The sequence below is a fragment of the Ixodes scapularis genome, unplaced genomic scaffold (genome assembly GCF_016920785.2).
Source record: "Ixodes scapularis isolate PalLabHiFi unplaced genomic scaffold, ASM1692078v2 PGA_scaffold10__122_contigs__length_95168666, whole genome shotgun sequence".
Taxonomy (NCBI): Eukaryota; Metazoa; Arthropoda; class Arachnida; order Ixodida; family Ixodidae; genus Ixodes; species Ixodes scapularis.
This window is the reverse complement of record NW_024609836.1, coordinates 9,646,234-9,664,592: the sequence shown is the minus strand read 5'-3', so window position 1 is coordinate 9,664,592 and position 18,359 is coordinate 9,646,234. Positions and strand designations below refer to the sequence as shown.

At 44.3% G+C, this 18,359-nt stretch overlaps 2 pseudogenes; both read right to left on the bottom strand.

Annotated features, from left to right (window-relative positions):
• LOC121833760 overlaps nucleotides 1-12,342 on the bottom strand; it is a 38,106-nt pseudogene extending 25,764 nt beyond the window's left edge.
• On the bottom strand, nucleotides 752-1,280 carry LOC121045791 (annotated as a pseudogene).
• Nucleotides 12,343-18,359: the final 6,017 nt, after the last annotated feature.

Below are 18,359 nucleotides of genomic sequence, written 5' to 3'. Positions count from 1 at the left end.
ACATGCTGAACTGAACCCTGAGACTCGAAGGAAAGAAAAGAAGGGCAACGAAGGAGAGGAAGAACGGAAGTCTTAAACACAGCTGAAGTTTATTGGCGAAAATCCTGTTTATATAGGATTCAGACACCTTCGCAAACAGAAAAAAAACAAGAGAAAAATGCAGAACATCCTTTCCACAAGCATTTGTACGCAAAACAGAGTAACATGAAAGCAAAGGACGAAACTGCAAAAATCTAAATCAAAGAACGAACACCCTTTTTACAAGCCTACGTATGCAAAACACAGTAAGTGAATGGAAACCTTTGTAAGTTTTTGTCCTTTTGTAGAGTCGTTCCCATTCATGTCATTTTGTTTTGTGCACATATACTTGAGGAGAGTGTGTTCATTCTTTGCATAAGATATAGTCTTTTGTCCTTTTGTAGTTAGTCGTTTGCAGTCATGTTACTTTGTTCCTTACACATACATTTGTGGGAAGGGTGTTCCTTTGTTACATTCTTCCCTTTTCTTTTTCTCGGTTTGTGAAGTGCCTTAATTCTATATGAACAGGATTTTCGCCAAGAAGTTTCAATTATATTAGACTTCTTTTCCTCTCCGTTGTTGCCCTTCTTTTTTCCCCGAGTCTCGGGGTTTAGTTCGCCATGAAACAGATCTTGCAAATTGAGATGAGTGTCATGGAAGTAAATTTAGAAATGCACATAGAGGCTAACAGCTTCGTACTTACACCCAACAGGGACCAGTGTTGGCAACATTTCTACTTGAATAGAAAGTTGTCTTCGCTAAACAAGTGCTTTGAAAGGTTCACCACTCTGACAATTATTCTAAAGATTTTGTCTATGTACGGCACAAGATCCAGATCAAACTGATTTCTCAGAATACGGGAGATCTTCATTCTTTGAATGGCTCTTTCTACAGGCACACGTGTGCTGGCGATGGCTGATTATCTCTGGCTTCCTCTGTTGAAAGCTTTCTTTTCATGAGAAAGGGGGCCTGATCATCCGTACATTCTTTTCTCTGCACAGCTCGTTGATCAAAAACCCTTTGTCTACCATTATGCTATCAACATGTGCGATGCATCTGTCCAGCAACCTGGATTTCTTTGCAATGAATGCGTCTGAAGCTTTACCACCCTAGGCTGGGCTTATATAACTGATTAAGCCTCCTGGTGTTTTGCTCACTAGGGTTTTTGCTGTGTAAGTTTGTTTGTAGTGACTGTACGTGAGCAGCCTCGACTTGAAGACCCTTGGTCGCTCGACCTCGATCTTTGTGCAGTCGGGCACCATACTTGTCTCCTTGTACTGCCAGAAGAAAGTTGTTAGGCAGCTGACCGCAGCATCTTTTTCAGGCCAGAAAATAGCGTGTGCAGTGAACACCGAACAGCACAGCCACCTGTGAAAATGGTACAACTTCATCATGGTACAAGTTCATGAAGGTGAACAGCGCAGCATCGTCATCACCTAAGCAGAAGCTGCGAGATGTTTGGAGTGTGCACACTTCTGTGCATAGTTCTGTGATGTTGTCGAATATCTCAAACGAGCACACTCCAGTCAGCACTAGCAACCCATTTTCATTCTTAACTTTGAAATAGTGATCAGCTGGTCTTGTCTGAACAGTCCACTGGTGGTGCCGACTTGTATCCCAATCTCTCGTTGAAACTTGTCCAACTCTGCAGTGACCGCTGCAAAGAAACCAAAGCGAAGTGTTATAAAAATAAAACAATTTTAATAGTTGTACCGAGGGAAAATGTTGTAATGGTATAATTCCCGAGTTGACTTCTAATTGAGTAACAGAACAAATTTATTTCTATGCCAGGATTAAACAACCAGAAACTTTTGGGAAAGCCCAAACATTAAAAGCCCCATTTCAAGAAAAAGCCGCTATTGGTGTGCATCTCTGGTGTCCTTCCCACCATAGGGAAGTATGTCGTAAACCATGCCGCAAATCCCAACCTGCATGAAAACTTTGAAGTCTTTATGTGGTTTTTGTTGAACGTACTGGTGCAGGTTTCCTGCATCAGTACCCTTTTATGGTACCATCATTTCGTCGATGGATTGTTTCGTCTCGCCCTCGACTTTGAGCAGATTTTTCCGCAACTCATCGAAGAGCTGCCCCACTTTTGAAACTTTGTCATTTAAATCTTCCTCTCACGCAAAGTGGATCATCTGGCAAAGCTTTTTGAAGTGGTTCAGGGGCATGACATCTGCCACAAAGGGGTACCCCAGCTTTTCTGGTCAATAGTGTTTGTATGTTAATGATTTTATTATACCCATTGTAAGTAATATGTATGCCAACCCAGGTAAAGGTAACCATTGGGTCCAATTGGTTTCTGACAATTGGAACCAATGGGGAAAACTATTTGTGATTTTGGACTCATCATTGAAAAAAATCCCAATTCCAATTGTCAAAATGCAATTGGTTCCATTTGTCAAAACCCAATTCAGCATTGCCAGTTTGAACCAATTGGACACAACCAATTGGGAATACCGTTTAAGATTTCAGACTCATTGAAAAAATCTCGATTGGTTCCAATTGTCAAAACCCAATTGAGCATTGCTAATTGGAACCATCTGAGCACCACCACGTGGGAAAACTCATGGTTTGTGATAACTGGACAATGAAACACTAGTAGATGATTTTTGACATTTTTATTGAAATCAAGAGATTCACTCATTTGGCCTCCCCTTGCTTGGCCGTCGTCCTGTAGTTCTGGCGTTGCCCTCTGGTTCGGTAGTTTCCTCCTGGTCCAGTTTTTCCTCTGCAGCTTTCCTAGGAGCACCAATATGGGTTAAATTACCTACTTCATGGGATGTAAGTGTTCATATTCAGCTTGAGATAAGGAACAATAACTTTTTCCCTTCATAAAACATGACTGTTTATTTATTGGCTGTGGCTAGCGTTCCGTCCAGAGGGAACGATAACCCACCACTAGAGTTCCGTCCAGACGGAACTATACCCGCCACTAGTGTTCCGTCCAAACAGAACGGTAGCCGCGTAGCCACCTTTAGAGCTCCGTCCAAGACCAAGCGACGCCCCGGCTGAGTGTCTCATAGGAGCTTGCGTTGAAACTAGGGCATATATTTTCCTTTCGCAACTTGCCGCTTTCGCATAGCAGCCTGTGAGCAAAGCCAGGAAGGGTAGCCTCCGTTTAGCGGTAGCACGGCTTCTATTTTGACGATTTCAGATGGGTTCCGATACACAACAACGCAGTAGGTGCAGTCTCGTCCGTTGTCACCACGTTTTTTTACAGCTTACGGAGCTTGTAGCCATCGCCTCTGCACCTCCAAAACGGCTCGGGCCAATCACATCATCTCCACAGTTTCTTGGAGGTCGTTCTTTGTTAGGGGCTTCAGAGAGCTGGCCAGGCTGCCGAGATCCTTGAGCAGGACAGCACTGCCCGTTTCTTGCTGGATCCTTTGCTTTATCAGCTTCTTGTTTGCTTTGAGTTTTATCAGCTCCTAGACCTCACCCTTCACCTCCTCAGGCAGTGCTCGTTGCTTCGGAAGTTGCTCGTAGGTGGCCTGGAACAAGAGCAGCATTATGATATTGAATGTACCATGAACATGCAGCAGTGCTTGTGGCCAGTTTGTCTATGCGCTCAGATAATGCGGAACATATGCTTCAAATCATATCTAATCTATGTATCGTGGAGCATACCTTTGATACGGGGTGATTGTGTTCTGTCTTGCTCGACATCCCCTCCAAGTGTTCCATATCTGCGGACACGGAGCATTTGAAATGGGCCGGGCACCCATCGACAAAGGTTCTGCGAAAAAATGTAATGCACGATAAATCAACATAAGCATTACTAATCGTACACACAAGTGCTAAACAGATGGAAGTGAAAAGGGATACTTACTTGGTTTCTCGCTCTCCTTTGCTTCGGCTCTTGAAGTTGTGGCCGCCTTTGATACAGTGATAATGCACTTGGTACACACTGATGTTCTGGTTAATGTGGCGTCTAATGCCTTTCTGTTTCGCTGCGGTTACTAGCCGTGATTCTCGCTTGTAATACTGCACGTAGTTCTCCTTGCTATACGTTCTCAAGACATCTTCTAATGCCTCAAATGTCGCAAACTTTGCGCCCGCCTACATGGTGTTTGCACGTGGTAGCGTCGGGCACCGTGTGAGATGCGGTGATCCGGCTGGTCGGGCGTGCACTCTGACTGGTGCATAGGTCCTCGACAGTCCTCGAGGTGGCGCCACAAAAACCGGAACCGGAATTGTGGACGGAACTCTAGTGGGGGATATAGTTTCATCTGGACGGAACTTTACTAGATTTTAGTGTTCCGTCTAGACGGAACGATAAACACTCCTTTATTTATTTAAAAATTGAGTCTTTGAGCATACAGCAGAAGGTGGCCAAAACCACCCGACTTGGCTTTGCTGGCGGCATTTTGGACTGGTAAGAAATATGGATCTACTAACATTCTAGTTCGCTTGAAGGAGAGCATTCGGCAAAATGTGCTGTACTACATCCATAATCGATGGGCAAATTCTGGTAAAAGAATTAAGAGCATGTATTTTTATGCTGCAAAGAAAAAGAACTGTGGCCATGTTGACTACGCCCGATTCTATACTTCAGATACTCACCGATTAGCTGTTTTCTATGAGCCAGTCAACTTTCTGAGGGAGGGGGGCCGGTCAGGATGGTAAAACCAATGATGGTGTTCGGCCAATGAAAGCCCCGGGGAAGTCGTGGTTGAGACCTGTAGAATGGAACCAGGACTAGAGTTCAGTTTGCCAGTGAGTCTGGAACCGCACCTGGAAGCCGTTATCGGAGCGAGAAGCAACGGGACATCCGACACCCCTTGGGCAGCACTCAGTCGCTGGTGGTGTGACCCCCCCAACTTGACAAGGTGGGCGAGGTCAGCTGAAATACCGTGTATGGAAGTCTCCCAAATAAAGTCAGGACGAGACACAGAACATCACATTTGGCGCTCAGAAGTTTCGTCCGTATGTGGTCCGTACAGACATGAAAATGATTTATGGCAGCTAGTGTGGGTGGACAGTGTCTCCCGCCTGCCAGTCTGCTGTGATGGATTGACAGCCGTATACACGAAACTGTTTTACAGCGGCTTCCAGTTAACTAAATGCCGCAAACGTGTCCCAAACTTTTATTTACCGACAGACGAGGCAGGCACACGACGTGTGTAGCCTAGTGTAGTATGTCTCTTATACATACACGGTGGCCGCCATGCGTCTGCTGAACGTTTCTTTTTTTTTTGCCTTGCTTCACTTTACTAGCCACTCATCTCAATGCAAGTGCATAAGTGCATGAGCAGAAGGCGCTTTTGGGATACTCCTACACCAGCAGGTGTGGCTGTCTGTACAGCGTATCTTTACTGCGTCTGACATTACCATGATCCGCGCTAGGACGTCTGCCATATCTTCAGAACTTGTACCGGATATGTTCACCATATAAATAGGTACAGCGATGTACGCCGAATCTTTAGCCTTATTGAAATCGCATCACCCCACCCTAGTGCTAGCAGAAGCTGCAGGTAGGTAGAACGTACACGTGCAATACACGACGTCATTCGTGGCCATACCGGTATTTCACGTGCCACGAGCGTTGAGTTCGTCATGCGAGTTCCACACCACAGAGCTCGTAGTTCAAGGGAACGGGTAAATAGAAGCAACCTTCAGTATTCAGCATTGGCGACACTTGCAAGCTATGCATGGTTGTTAGCCACAGCTAACCACACATACCAAGGGTGGGAAATATAATTTTCACTTATTAGGTAATCACAGCGTATGCAACTTCGTAATTGACACTTACCTTCCAACAGAAATATCCTGGTTCTGTAGAACTTGCTGTCGGCACCATCACCGTGCCATCTTGCGTTGTACTTTGCTGTGTCGCTAAAGTCGCTAAGCCCACTCAGGTGGAAATCTTTGATACTCAGCGGCACTGTAGTCAACCACTCTTGAAAGCGACTCCCAGCCTCCTCTGCCCTCACGGCTCTACAGCACGATCAGCTGTATTCTCACAGAACCTGATTCTGCCAAAATGTGCACGCAAAATGGAACATTATTAATCCGTTGAAACGAAACATGTTTCTTTTCTCACAAACTGACAGTTCGGGAAGTTTTCGTAGTGAACACTTGTGTGTATTATGGGCGCCAGCACGAGCCTAATCAGATAACGTCGCACCAGTAACTCACTTATCTCAATTAATTAGGGAGCCCTTTTCACACTATAACTGACGTGCATTTGTTCTTCACCCCTGGCTGGTCTCATGAAAGATAAATGCAAAGAAATACACATTTTATTTATACAAATTGCTCACACTTTTTGAGCCACACTCCAAAACATTTGGCAGGTCATTTTTTTTTATGCACGACTCACTTTTAAATGTTGCCTTGCCTTCCTTTGAGCGAAGTCACGAGACTTGTTCATTCACTTCATGTAGAAGTGCATCCTTGTTGTATGGAAACCCAATCAAATTCACAGTTAGGGACTTGGAGTGTTCACCACAACCAACGCCGCTCATGTTTTTGCTATTAACGACAGCTAGCACATCCATGACACTGCTGTGGTGGAGCTTTTGGGTGCCAAAGCTGCCCGTGAATTTGTCCTCAAGATCGCTGACAAACGTAAAAAGAGTCGTTGACAGGTACAGCAGGCCACCAGAATCGCAAGATTTGGTGAACACAGTGGCATTTGAGGTCTTTTCTTTGGAAGCAAGAAGTGGTAGCTGATTTATACAGACACGGCACTTCGTCTTCCAGGCGCACTTCCTTGCAACATACCCAGCCACATAGTATGGTTAGTCTTGCGTTGCTCTTTTGGATGTTGTGTGGATGTTTGGGTGAGGACATAATGTTGCTCTCAAGTGCAGCTTCCGCTTCTCCAAGGTTCCGATTGTTGATAAGCAAGTCAATGAGGTGCCACTGCTTGCAGGAACCTGCCGTTTGGTCCTTGATGGCCAGGAATGAACTGATGACATCCTCGCCGACATTTGACCCAATGACGCTCTTTGAGAGCTTGTAATAGCTAAGGCAGTTGACAGTCATCAGGAACTGAGTAGGGTGTGCGTTGCAGCCCACTCCACAGGGGTGAAATACATTGTTTATTCCTTAGAAAGACTGTTGTCTTCAAAGTGCACTCCATATTTGTGTGCCTTTAGTGACGCCAGCTGCTGCTTTGTTGCCAGCAGGCCCTGCCTGCGCAGTAACCGAGTCGAGTCTCTTCAGTATCGCTATCTGTGACTTCAGGATTTGTGGCCGATCTCTTTGTTGCTGCCTGACGGGGTAGAATAAGGATGCAATTCTTGTTAACAGATTGCACATATGTGACATGTATGCATAGCATGTACTAGAGACTCTTAGCTACCAACGGCACATTGATACTTTTGCCCTATGCTGCAGGTGAAGAAAGACAGAGTCTGAAATGCAAAAAAGACTACATTTTTATGTAAACTTTACCAAAATATTCGGCCTGGAGAAAATGAGCCCTCATCATGGCATATTTATCGGACTGTTTTTGTTCACGTTCATCTCATCAGTTTGGTTTGCTCATTGCCGCCATAGACACATGCCCAAGCCCATCACCTGAAGCGATTGAGGGCTGACATCATTTGTCTAATGGACTGCAAATGGCACCTAATGCTTCGTTGCCATGATGGTGACAAACCAGGCAGCAGACCAAACTAAACTTCACCGGCAACATGGGGTGGAAAGTACCAGCTCGATAGTACCGAAGAAAGCTATTCTCGAAGAATAGCTTTCTTCGAGAAGTGGTCATGTTTAAGGTTGAAAACATAGAACAGGAATAACCATCCAGCTTTCCTTGCAAACCTCGTTTGCAATGCTGCATGTTAAATATGTGCTGTTTTAAGCAAACTCACTCTGTGGAATTGTCGCGGGAGTGCTGGCAGATTTCTCCGCTGCGGGCGGGGCTGATCCAGGTCGTGCTGACGCAGGCCGTGTGGCCGTGGCAGGCACAGCTGAGTTTTCACCTCTGTTGGAGCCTTTGAAATTAGGGGTGTGCGAATACCGAATAGTAGTTTTCGAATCGAATACCGAATCGAATCAAGAAAAAAAAGCCGAATATCGAATCGAATATCGAATAGTGATTTTATTTGTAGGAATTCTTCAAAGTGTGCTGCGAATTAGATTATTATATGTGCAGAGTATGCACCTGTTGCAGAATATGCATCTTGTGCAGAACAAAAGCTAAAATGTAAAAAAATTCTGGTGAAAAAAGAAATTAAATAGAAGCAGTTGCTGTTGGATGTTGGGCACTAAAGATCCAATTTTATGGCACAAATATAATCTATCTTCCCTAAACGTCACAAAATACCCAAAGTTACAGCCACGCATGCCTTTTTTAAGCCCAACCTAACACCGCGACTTTTTTTTATGAATGTTTGCATATCTCAGAAAGGGGGCATTTTGCGATATTTGGTTTTCATATTAAGGAAGAAAAAGGGCACCCGGGATTTTATTTCACGTAAATAAACAGATAGGTGTTAAATCTTAGTGAACAGGCTTAAACAATATAATCTGAAGTAAGAAAGAAAAAAGCGTGGTTAGGTGGCGCAAGACACCGTCCAACTGCCGCTATGCATCCATTTCTTAGTCTATCTATCCTGTTTTAGAGAGCCTTGATTTAAAAGAGGGAGCAAGCGGAACTGAAACCACGGAGACGGCTCCAGTGCAGATTGGTCGTAAGTGCGCATGTGTTGTGTTGTCGCGAGGAAAAAGGCGAGCAAGCAGGAGGGCGACGACGCCTACTCTCCCTGCCCTGCCTGCGTGCCCGATCCCGATCGACGCTTTCGTTTTTTCGTCACCTTCTCGCAGTTCGTAATTCAAACGCGGCTATCGAACGGTTGGAAACCCTCTCAAATCTAGGCACACTATTTTCCCGTTCCGTTTCGTTCCGAATCAGAATTTGTGGCTTGAGGTTCCAAAAAAACGACGACGATAAGACGATAACTCGGCTGGTTTTATCGCCGTGTTTAACGTGGTTTTCTTTCTGTGATCGTGCAATCGCCGATTTCTGTGAGTGCGGCAAGTGTGTTTTACATCGGTGCTTCAATTTGAAACGAGGGGCTTTACTCGTGAAAAGAATTAGGCATGGCGCGGAATTCCGGCCTCCCAACAATTCCTCTCTGGAAGCGGCGCAAACGGGACGTTTCGGTTGTGATTCAAGGGTAGGTTGTATCACGATCGTGAGTAAATCTGCGTGCTATAAAGTTCGTGGCATTCGTTACTTTTCTTTTTTCTAACCTGTGCGTTAGATTTTTGTGGAATGGTAGGGACCAAGAGCTGTTTTTCGCATGGTCTGTCTCGCATCACGGCGCTTACATCGGGGGAAAAAACGGCTTTTCTTTTTTTTTTTGTCAGCTCCGCGGCGACCGCGCGTCTTTGGGCGAATATATTGAATATTCGAGTGACCGAATACTAGGAATTCGATTCGCGAATCGAATTATTCGGGAACTTTCTATTCGAATCAAATTCGTATATTCGAGTATTTGCACACCCCTATTTGAAATAGACAAAGAATGATTGGCCCATTATGTGCTCTGATATATACTACTTTGTAATTACCAAAGTGGCACTGAGGCACTATCCTAAATAACCTCACCATTCTATAATGCTTCAAAAGTGGAAACACTGCAAAAGTTAACAAAGGACGAGTACAAGGCGTGCATGAACACAGTGCTATTGAAGAAAATGGACCAACTTGCCCAACTTGCGGCCTCATTAAACTTAATTCTATAATGCGCCTGAAAAAGGTTAGATGGGATTGTGACCTTGGTGTTTAATAACAGTGCACACCAGCAAAGTAGGGTTTTCTGGCATTTAGTGATATCCTATGTATCTGTCTGGCCATTCAGTTTTGTTAGTGTGATCAGCAAGACGGTATTTAAGTGTTGACAGAATGTCCAAACGCATTATCCTAAATATCCTCCTCCATTTTTCCTCTCTCCCTTAACCAAAATATCCTTTTCCCTTGCTACTCTCTCTCCAAACCTAAATATCATCCTCCCTCCTTCCTTCCTCTTCCTGTAAGCCCAGGGAAGGACAAACGTTGTTCGTAACTTGGGTTCACATTGGATGTAATGCTAGACACTTTGAAGTTTGCTGCAATGTGAGACTTAAAGATAACTGGAAAAGACTTCAACAACACCGTTAGTCTAAAAATAGTCTTTTGTTGCCACTGACAACGCTCTACTGTACGAAAAGATACTAGAAAGGTGTTCGACATGCCCGAAAGCTATGTTTTTCTTCTAACATCAAGTTATCTATGACTACACTTTCACATTTATTAATATCCTTTTGGTGGGCTAGACCTCAAGCACTGCTCTGAATCTAATTACACACTAACCACTGTATATTTCACATGCTAAATGCAAACATTTATGCGTCAACCCTTGACATTATTGTGGCTCATAATACTCACTCTGGTTGTAGGGTTGTGCCACATCTTCCACGCTGTGATTGGAGAACACAAGAGCGCCTTTGACAATCATTTGCACTTCCTCACTGATCAAAATAAGAACTGACTGAGTGCACTGGCCAACTTTGGTATGGAGCGCTGCTGGGTCCCGCTCCCAGATCCGCGACAAAAGCTGAGAGTACCATAATTATTTCAGGATTTTGTAACAAGCTGAAATATTGTGAACTTACAAGCAGGTAAAATAAAAATCCGAGCCGCGATAGAAAGTTCAAAAGCAAATAGGGTCACTCTGAAAACGTCGCAGTTTTCAATGGCTCCTAATGCCAGCAATGAATGTCAATTGCATAACGAAGCCTACAAGTGGGGGCTCGCTTTCAAAAGGGCAGTAACAGAACAATTAATATTAGTAGACCTTTCTGCAGCCGCGCTCTTGAACGCCAGCACCTCGGGCATTGATGAGCATTTAGAATTTTCCAAACTGGCATGCTGTTTGCACCCCTATGTCAAAGGCCCCTTCGGCGCCCACGAGGGTATCTTCGCTGAGGGGGCCTATCACACGCTCCTTGGCCTCCGTCAGATCGGGTTCTCTCGGGCCGCTTCTTGTCGCGTTCTGGCTGCGCCGGACTGCAGCTCCTATGAATTGCAACAGGCTGGAATCACAGTCGGCTCTATGCTACACACGTAACAGAGTGGAAATCCACCTTACTGCAAATTTTGTTGGTGCTCTTGTAATCTGCCCACTTTTTTTTTTACGTTGGCAACCTCACATTAGATTCCTGACACCGCGAACAGCGTCGCCGTGATACGTTCCCACGCCCGCCGCTTGGCTTGGGAGCTGTGCGGGCCGTCTCCCTTCGTGTCGATGACTATCTTGTGCTCTTCATAGCCGTCCACCAACGCATTGATTTCTGGCTTCATAAAGTTTGCTATCCGCAACTTCTTAATAAACTGTGGGGCTGACATCGTGCAAGCTCGTAGCAGACAGCCTCTGTTTTGTGTCAGACACACATGCTCTGCAGTCCACCGTGAAAACGAGCTCTCTGATTGGCTGATTGGGTTGTTGCAGACGCTGTGGTCATAGAAACACCCCGCTCTCGCAGTGTTTGGAGATTGGCGAAACACCGGAAGTTGCTTGCATGCAAGAGGACGTCACTTTTCTTCTCTCACTTAAGAACACATTCGTGAATAGCAATTTCTTTTCTCCTTACGTTTTTAACTTATGAACGTCTTAGTTAAGTTGCCGTAGCTAAGAAGCTCTTCATGAATCTGACCTCAATTACTTAAGATAATTCCACACAGATTTATTACAATCAGTCTAGAAAAGCTAATATAACCTCTGCCAGATTTAAACCTTCATTCAGCTTTTGACGTGCTAATTGTGTTCCCTCGAATTCCAACCAGTTGACGCACTACCACAGGTATAATAAAAGGTGCCACTAAAATATGCACTAATTTATTATGGAACGATTGATTTATTGTTCCACCTGGTGTGTTGAAGCATGTTTGGAGAGGCCTGTTGCGAAGGTTTTTCACTGGGTGAGAGAAATCTGGCACCAAGTAGAGGAACCTCTTGTTGTTCAATGGGTGCAGTCTCCGCAACTATTTTCTTTGGAGTTGCCTTAACACCCATCATTTGCCTTATTTTTTGATTCCACGAAGCAGCAGCATCATATGATATAGTCAATGAACAGTCTTGCTTTCTCGGCTAAGACTGTAGCTTTAAGAATGATCATTGCTAGCAGCTCTCCTTTGACGTTCGCTTCAGTGTAAAACATGCCTAAAACTTGAGTCCTGTTCCCCACCAGAGGCAGAAACATGACTACAAGGCCTTGATCAAACAGCAGGCGCTCGTCTTTTTTTATTGTGTAGGGGCCCAAGTCTACAAAGCCAGCAACTTTCTCAGCTGTGTTAACTGAAAGGTTCTCGGAAAGTTTCATTTCGTCAATTACCAATCCAGCATGGCACTTGAAAGGCTTCATTATGGAAGTTTTCTTCTTCAGGATTCGCTGAATTTTCGCATTAAATCCAAAGCTCCCGGTAACTAGACATGCACTTTTGGATTGTGCTTCGTCCTGGAATTACCAAGATGTTCTGTCTTCGGATGTAGTCATAAAGTTTGGGGCTTTGCATTTTCAGCGGAATGAAATCAAACATCCACTCATTGTCATAAGCCATGCCTCGTGTGCTTTTTCTTTTTGCAGCTTCGAAGCATTGCTTTACATTGCTTTGGTGAAAGGGGTTGCAGCCTCTGCTGTAGAACATTCTCTACAGTTGCAGCTGTTGCACTGCTCATATTGGCAAAGTTGATGTTCAGTCTCTTTACCTTAAAGGGCAACTCCGCTTAATTTCAAAAATTTTGAGATAGTGGCTGATTTTGCTTTTTGAAGCACTCAAAAACAATCCCCACTCCTTTGTTTCGCGAAAAATAAAATATTTTTCGTGTAATTTTACTCTAGCCATGATCACAACCGAAAATGAAACGGTGGCAAAGCCGGACAACATTGTATATTCGGCATCACTAAGCATGTACACCCACGTGATATACAAGGGGAAGAAGGAGCTCCCCTCTTATCAGGATCCTCCTTTGTGCCTCCTGGATTAGCACAGGCGTCGCTATTCTCCTCCCAGAAGATTATAGAAGATTAACCTGTCACTCAAAATTCTTACAAAAGCAGCTCCCCTCTCTTCCTTTTACTTGGTGTTCAAAAGTATGCGATGTAACACAAGCCGCGCTCAACGAGGCGATCGGCTTATCAGTAGTATCAATAGTCGAGCGCCGGGCCGGCCGAGCGCGTCACTCACGTCTTTCACGGCGCTGGCGCCACCCGTGCTCTCCCCGGGAAAAAAAACAAAATTGAAAAAAAAGAAAAAGAAGCTGTACATGTTTGATGACGTCGCGGACGTGCCGGGAGAAGGAATTTGTTGGAAGCGGAAACGCAGCCGGGCAGTGTTGTCTGGCCCGCACGTCTCATCCAAAACCAGCGGATTCGTGCTTGTCAAACTTTGACAGCGATTTTAATGAACTTCTAGGCGGAATTCCGTCGTAATATTTGCCATGCGGGTTTTGTAGATGATAACAAAGAGAACTGTATAGTTTTGCACTACTGGAAAAGAAGCGGAGTTACCTTTTAAAGGGGCGGTGCAACGATTTTATGATTAACAGAATTTGCATCTCGTCATTTTTACGTTGTTTATCGTGTCCCAGAGGATAGAGAAAACACTTCCTTCATTAAAAATGTAGCAATTCCACTGCATAATCGCAAAGCAAAAGTCGAGCTTTTTCCCCCACCTGCAGCCCCAAGTGGCAGCCGAAGGAACTACTGCGGAAAGATTACGTGACCTCGCTGGACTCTAAGCTGCAGCATAGCGCCCACTAATTTACGCAGAGAGAGGGAGGGGAAGCGTCCTTCGAGATAGCACACGGGAAGCTACACGGCACTCCGAATGACGTCACTGGGAGTGCGACCAGGTGTGACCCTGAAGACTGGGAGTGAGTTGAGGGGTGCCCGAAATTCCAATCTTTATCTTTTTTTTACGCAACAACTAGGACACGCAGGCGAAATCGGTTTTCTGTTCTTTACTTCAGAAGTGTCAGGGGGCAACTTCCAGAAATCTTTGACCGAAGTCCGAAAATCGTTGCACCGCCCCTTTAAAGGGGGACCAGCAGAAATATTTTTTTGCCTGGCGGAAAGTCCTCCTCGCCCTCTTTCTTTCTTGTATTGTAGCACCGGGAGGCGAGGGGAAAGGTCCCCTTTTGCGCCGGTTTCTTCTGAGAGGATAAGCCGAGAAAATCCCCTTTCTGAGCGACGGGCGATGGTGCGGGAGCAGCGACCTCGTGACTTTCAGGTATCTTTAGCTCCTATCGCGTAATCTGCCCTATTTTTTTTTGGCTCTCGCCAAGCCTAGCCCCTCGGGTGTAGGTTTTACGGAGCTGCAAGGCTGCGCCCTCGCAGTCACCGAATTTGAGCTGTCGAAGTCCTTTGGTTTAGCCCGTGGCAAAGTAAACGCATACTTGGAAGCTGCGATGCATCCCCGGACCCGTTGAAGGAACGTTTCATAAATATTCTCGGTTGATCAAGGAGCTCCAAACACATGCGCGAGATGTGGTGACTTGAATATGTAAAGATGACATACGTCTTCACAAAACATTCCATCATCAAAAAAACGGCTGATCACGCTCAAACCTGCCTCAAATTGGGATAGATGGAAAAGAAAACAATGTACCAGGTGCGGGCATCTTGTAGAAGGTCTGTTTTCTAGCAGCGAGCACAAATTATTGTGTGCGTACCTCACACTATATGATGGCCAACGAATGTAGATGACATTTATATTTACGCATCCCAACAACCACATGAGGTGAGAAGGCAGCAACGGTGTGTGTCGATACTAAACATTTTTAGTGGACCGTCTTTAGCTCTTGGATAACCGTACCCTACAACAATATATAAGCTATAACGTTTCTGTGAGCATTCTTTATCGAGTGCGGCTATCGAAGCGTGTCGTGTTATAGTTCAACACTGCTTAAATCAGTGCTATAGCACAGGCTGCCCCTTTAAAGTATTGTTAAATCATTAAAAAAAAAGAATCAAATGTAGCCGATTTTTTTTTAACATGAAACGCGTTTGTAATTTGTCGTTGCAAACACATTTTAGGTATATTGCCACACAGTTAGCACGGACAAACTATCGCCGGTCTTTCTCATCTTGTTTTCTTAGAAGTGAATGATGTTTAAAAAACTGTTATGCAACTATCCAACCTAAATGGCAGAGCTCAGTGCTAGACAATACAATTGCTGGCAGAAATAGCAAAAAGCGCCGATATCGCGTTCGGGCTAACAGTGCCACGTAATGCACGCATACCGCTACAGAATCAGAGCAATTAAGCATAATATGGTAATGGATTTACTACATGCCTTGTTTTAATAGATGAAAGGTTTCAAGAAATCGCCGCAGCGCCTTGATTATCACAACTGACAACGAGTCACACTTATTAACGGCTTTGGCTTGCTTTATCAAGTCGTCAAAAGCAGTCATCTCCGTGGTTTAAAAAAAAGTGAGGTTCAGGCTTGGTCGGAGATTGCTACGGTTACACTCGTATGCTTTTTCAGTTCTATCTCGTATATACACGTGTCTTGCTCAAATAAACATTGGCATCTGACTTTTCGTTCATCTTGGCCTTTAGCGCGACTTTTAACAAGTTCTAAAACAGACAAAGCAAAAATGATTTAATTAACTCAGCATTAGAGGTTGTGCGAAATATTTGCAAAGTTTGAGGTTCCCTAGAGTCGTCTTTTGTATTCAACTCCCCCTCCCCTCACCACCACTTCCTTTCCTCCATATAAACAACGTAGATTATTGTATGAACCACCAGTAATAGAGCGTACTCGCAAAATGTCTATTTGGCGTAAGAAAGGCCTTGTTTAAATGTTCGAGCAATGAACTGGTCTTCTTACCGTGCGTGAAACAGCCAGCACGAACGCAATATTGACATTTTTACGCAAGGGCCATGCAGAATTATTTAGTGTATAAGAACAAATTGATGCCTTGTAAGTTGGTGCCCAGTGGAAGCACTCTTTACGGAATTGCTTGTATAAAAATAGCAACTTTTCAACCATAAAAACCAAACAAAATTACACAACTTTTTGGGGGCCACTAAATTTACTGATTCACTCCGTTAGCGTTGATTGTGCAGCGATATGCATATATTATGCGACACTGTTAGCGCAAACACGACATCGGCGCTTTTTGCTATTTTCCCCAGCAACGTATTGGCTTGCACTAAAATCTACCGCTTAGGTTTGATACTCGCATTAACAGTTTCCTGAACATCATTCACTTCTAACGAGAAAAAAAAAGTGGGAAACACCGCCGATAGTTTGTTCGTGCTAACTGCGTGGCGTAGGGCAGCGGCGTAGACTTTCCATTTTCCCGGGGGGGGGGGGGGGGGGGGGGGGGGGGGGGGGGAGTGCTGCGCGTTAGCTTTTCGCCAGAACTGGAAATTGAAGCTAACGTAAGAAGCTGGGATTCCATTTCCCATGTATTTTGTCAATAAAGGCAATGTGGGCATTATTTTGTTTACATGCAACTACTAGAAGCTCGTTACATGGCGCGAAACAGCATGTCGGTCAGGATTAGGGATGCCGCGAACTTTTTTCGAATCGAAGTTTCGATGATCGAATCAAGCGGTTCGAAAGGTTCGAAAGATTTCGATTTTTCGAATTGTCTATATCGTAAAATTCGACGGAGGTCGAATTTTCGAACTTGTTAAGCTGAGAAGTTCGACGCTTTTCGAACCGTCGAACTTATTACGCTAAAAAATTCGATCTTTTTCGAACTTTCGAACTTATTGCGCTGCAAGATTCGATGCTTGTCGAACTTTCGAACTTGACTGACCAAAAAATTCGATGAATTTCGAACTTTCGAACTTATTTATCAAGAGAATTCGAAAAGTTTCAAACTTTCTGATTCTGAAAAGTCAGAAGTTCGACGAACTTCAAACTTTTAGGGTAAAAGTTCGACGTTCGTCGAACTTCGAAAGACCGGCGGACGGTTTCATTTGATTTCAAGTAGTGGGGTACATTCGTAATTTTTTTTTCTCGAACTTTTACACGCGGTGCTGCGTTCCTTACGAAAGACAATGTCGTTTATTTCAATGTTCTGGCATGCTTAGGTTTAAAGAAATAAATCCTCGAAGGGGCGAGGAAGGACGACGGGTTTTTGACGATTATCGTTTGTGCCAGATTTGAAGCACGCTGCAGCCGGAGCTATTTATGGTAGATATGTTATACTTTTTTTAAGAATGATCTATGTATAGCCTAGGTAAGTGCCGTCTTAAGATGTGATTATTGTTATTCAACGTGAGTTTCGAAGAAATGTCCAAACATGTATCTGCATGGAATTATAACCTAAACTTGATATTTATTTTCGTCTAAGTTGTTTGAGGTATCGCATTTAAATTAACACCACAGACAGTACATATCATTGCCATCTGCAGAATACGAAATAATATATTTATTGTTTTTTCACGTTAAGGAATAAATTAACTCATGGGAGAAGATTCCTAATAGTGTTCAAGTTCAGCACGTCATTAAAAGAAAACTTTTTTTTTTTTTTTTCGCTTCACGTTCCTGGGACGTGTTTCTTTTAGCCTGTACACATTTTGGTAAAAGAAACTTGTTTTGAAGTTCTGAACCTCTGAATATGCAAGAATAGAACACTTCCGACGAATTCTTGATAGTTTTTTTTTTTCCTGCTTTTTATTCCCGCATTTATTCTTTTTTTTTTTTTCTGTTACTATCGGCACAGGTGTTTAGGTCGAAAAGACAGCTTTGAACTTCCGAACCACTAAGCATGTGACGAGCAGTGCCTTCTGACAACGAGTTTCTAACAATGACCATCTACGCAACCTTTTATGCAGTGAAGAGCGACTGTAGCTATACATATGCATAAATAATTTCAGATTAAAATAAGCTCGACCACGCCCTCTTTCCCCATATTGTTTTCTTTAACAGTTCGAAATACCTGCAAGGGGGAGAAGGAGGCTGAAGCCCCCCCCCCCGCTATCCTCTTTCCCCCCGTTTTTCCTCTTCCGACGCCACTTGTATGGTAGAACGCTCCTCGACCTCGAGTTGTGTCGGCTTTTGTGCTTTTTGCGAGGCGATTCCTCCGTCCCAGAAAATAAACCTCCAGGACAATTATAAACTTCACCGGATCGGATTACTACCAGCGTGCAAGGGGTGGCGAGGTAGTTTGCCAGGTCGCTTCGAGGTTTTTCTGAGCCTCAACCTCCTGCTCGCCCCTGGCCGTTTCGAACTGGATGAGTCTCGTAAAACAGTGTGTTCGTGCAATCACTACTGCATGATGCAGGTTAAAGACCCCCCCCCCCCCCCCGGGGCTGGCGGTCACAATTCTGCACTGCAAATATTCTAGCACGTCCGGGACACTCGTCGTCTCAT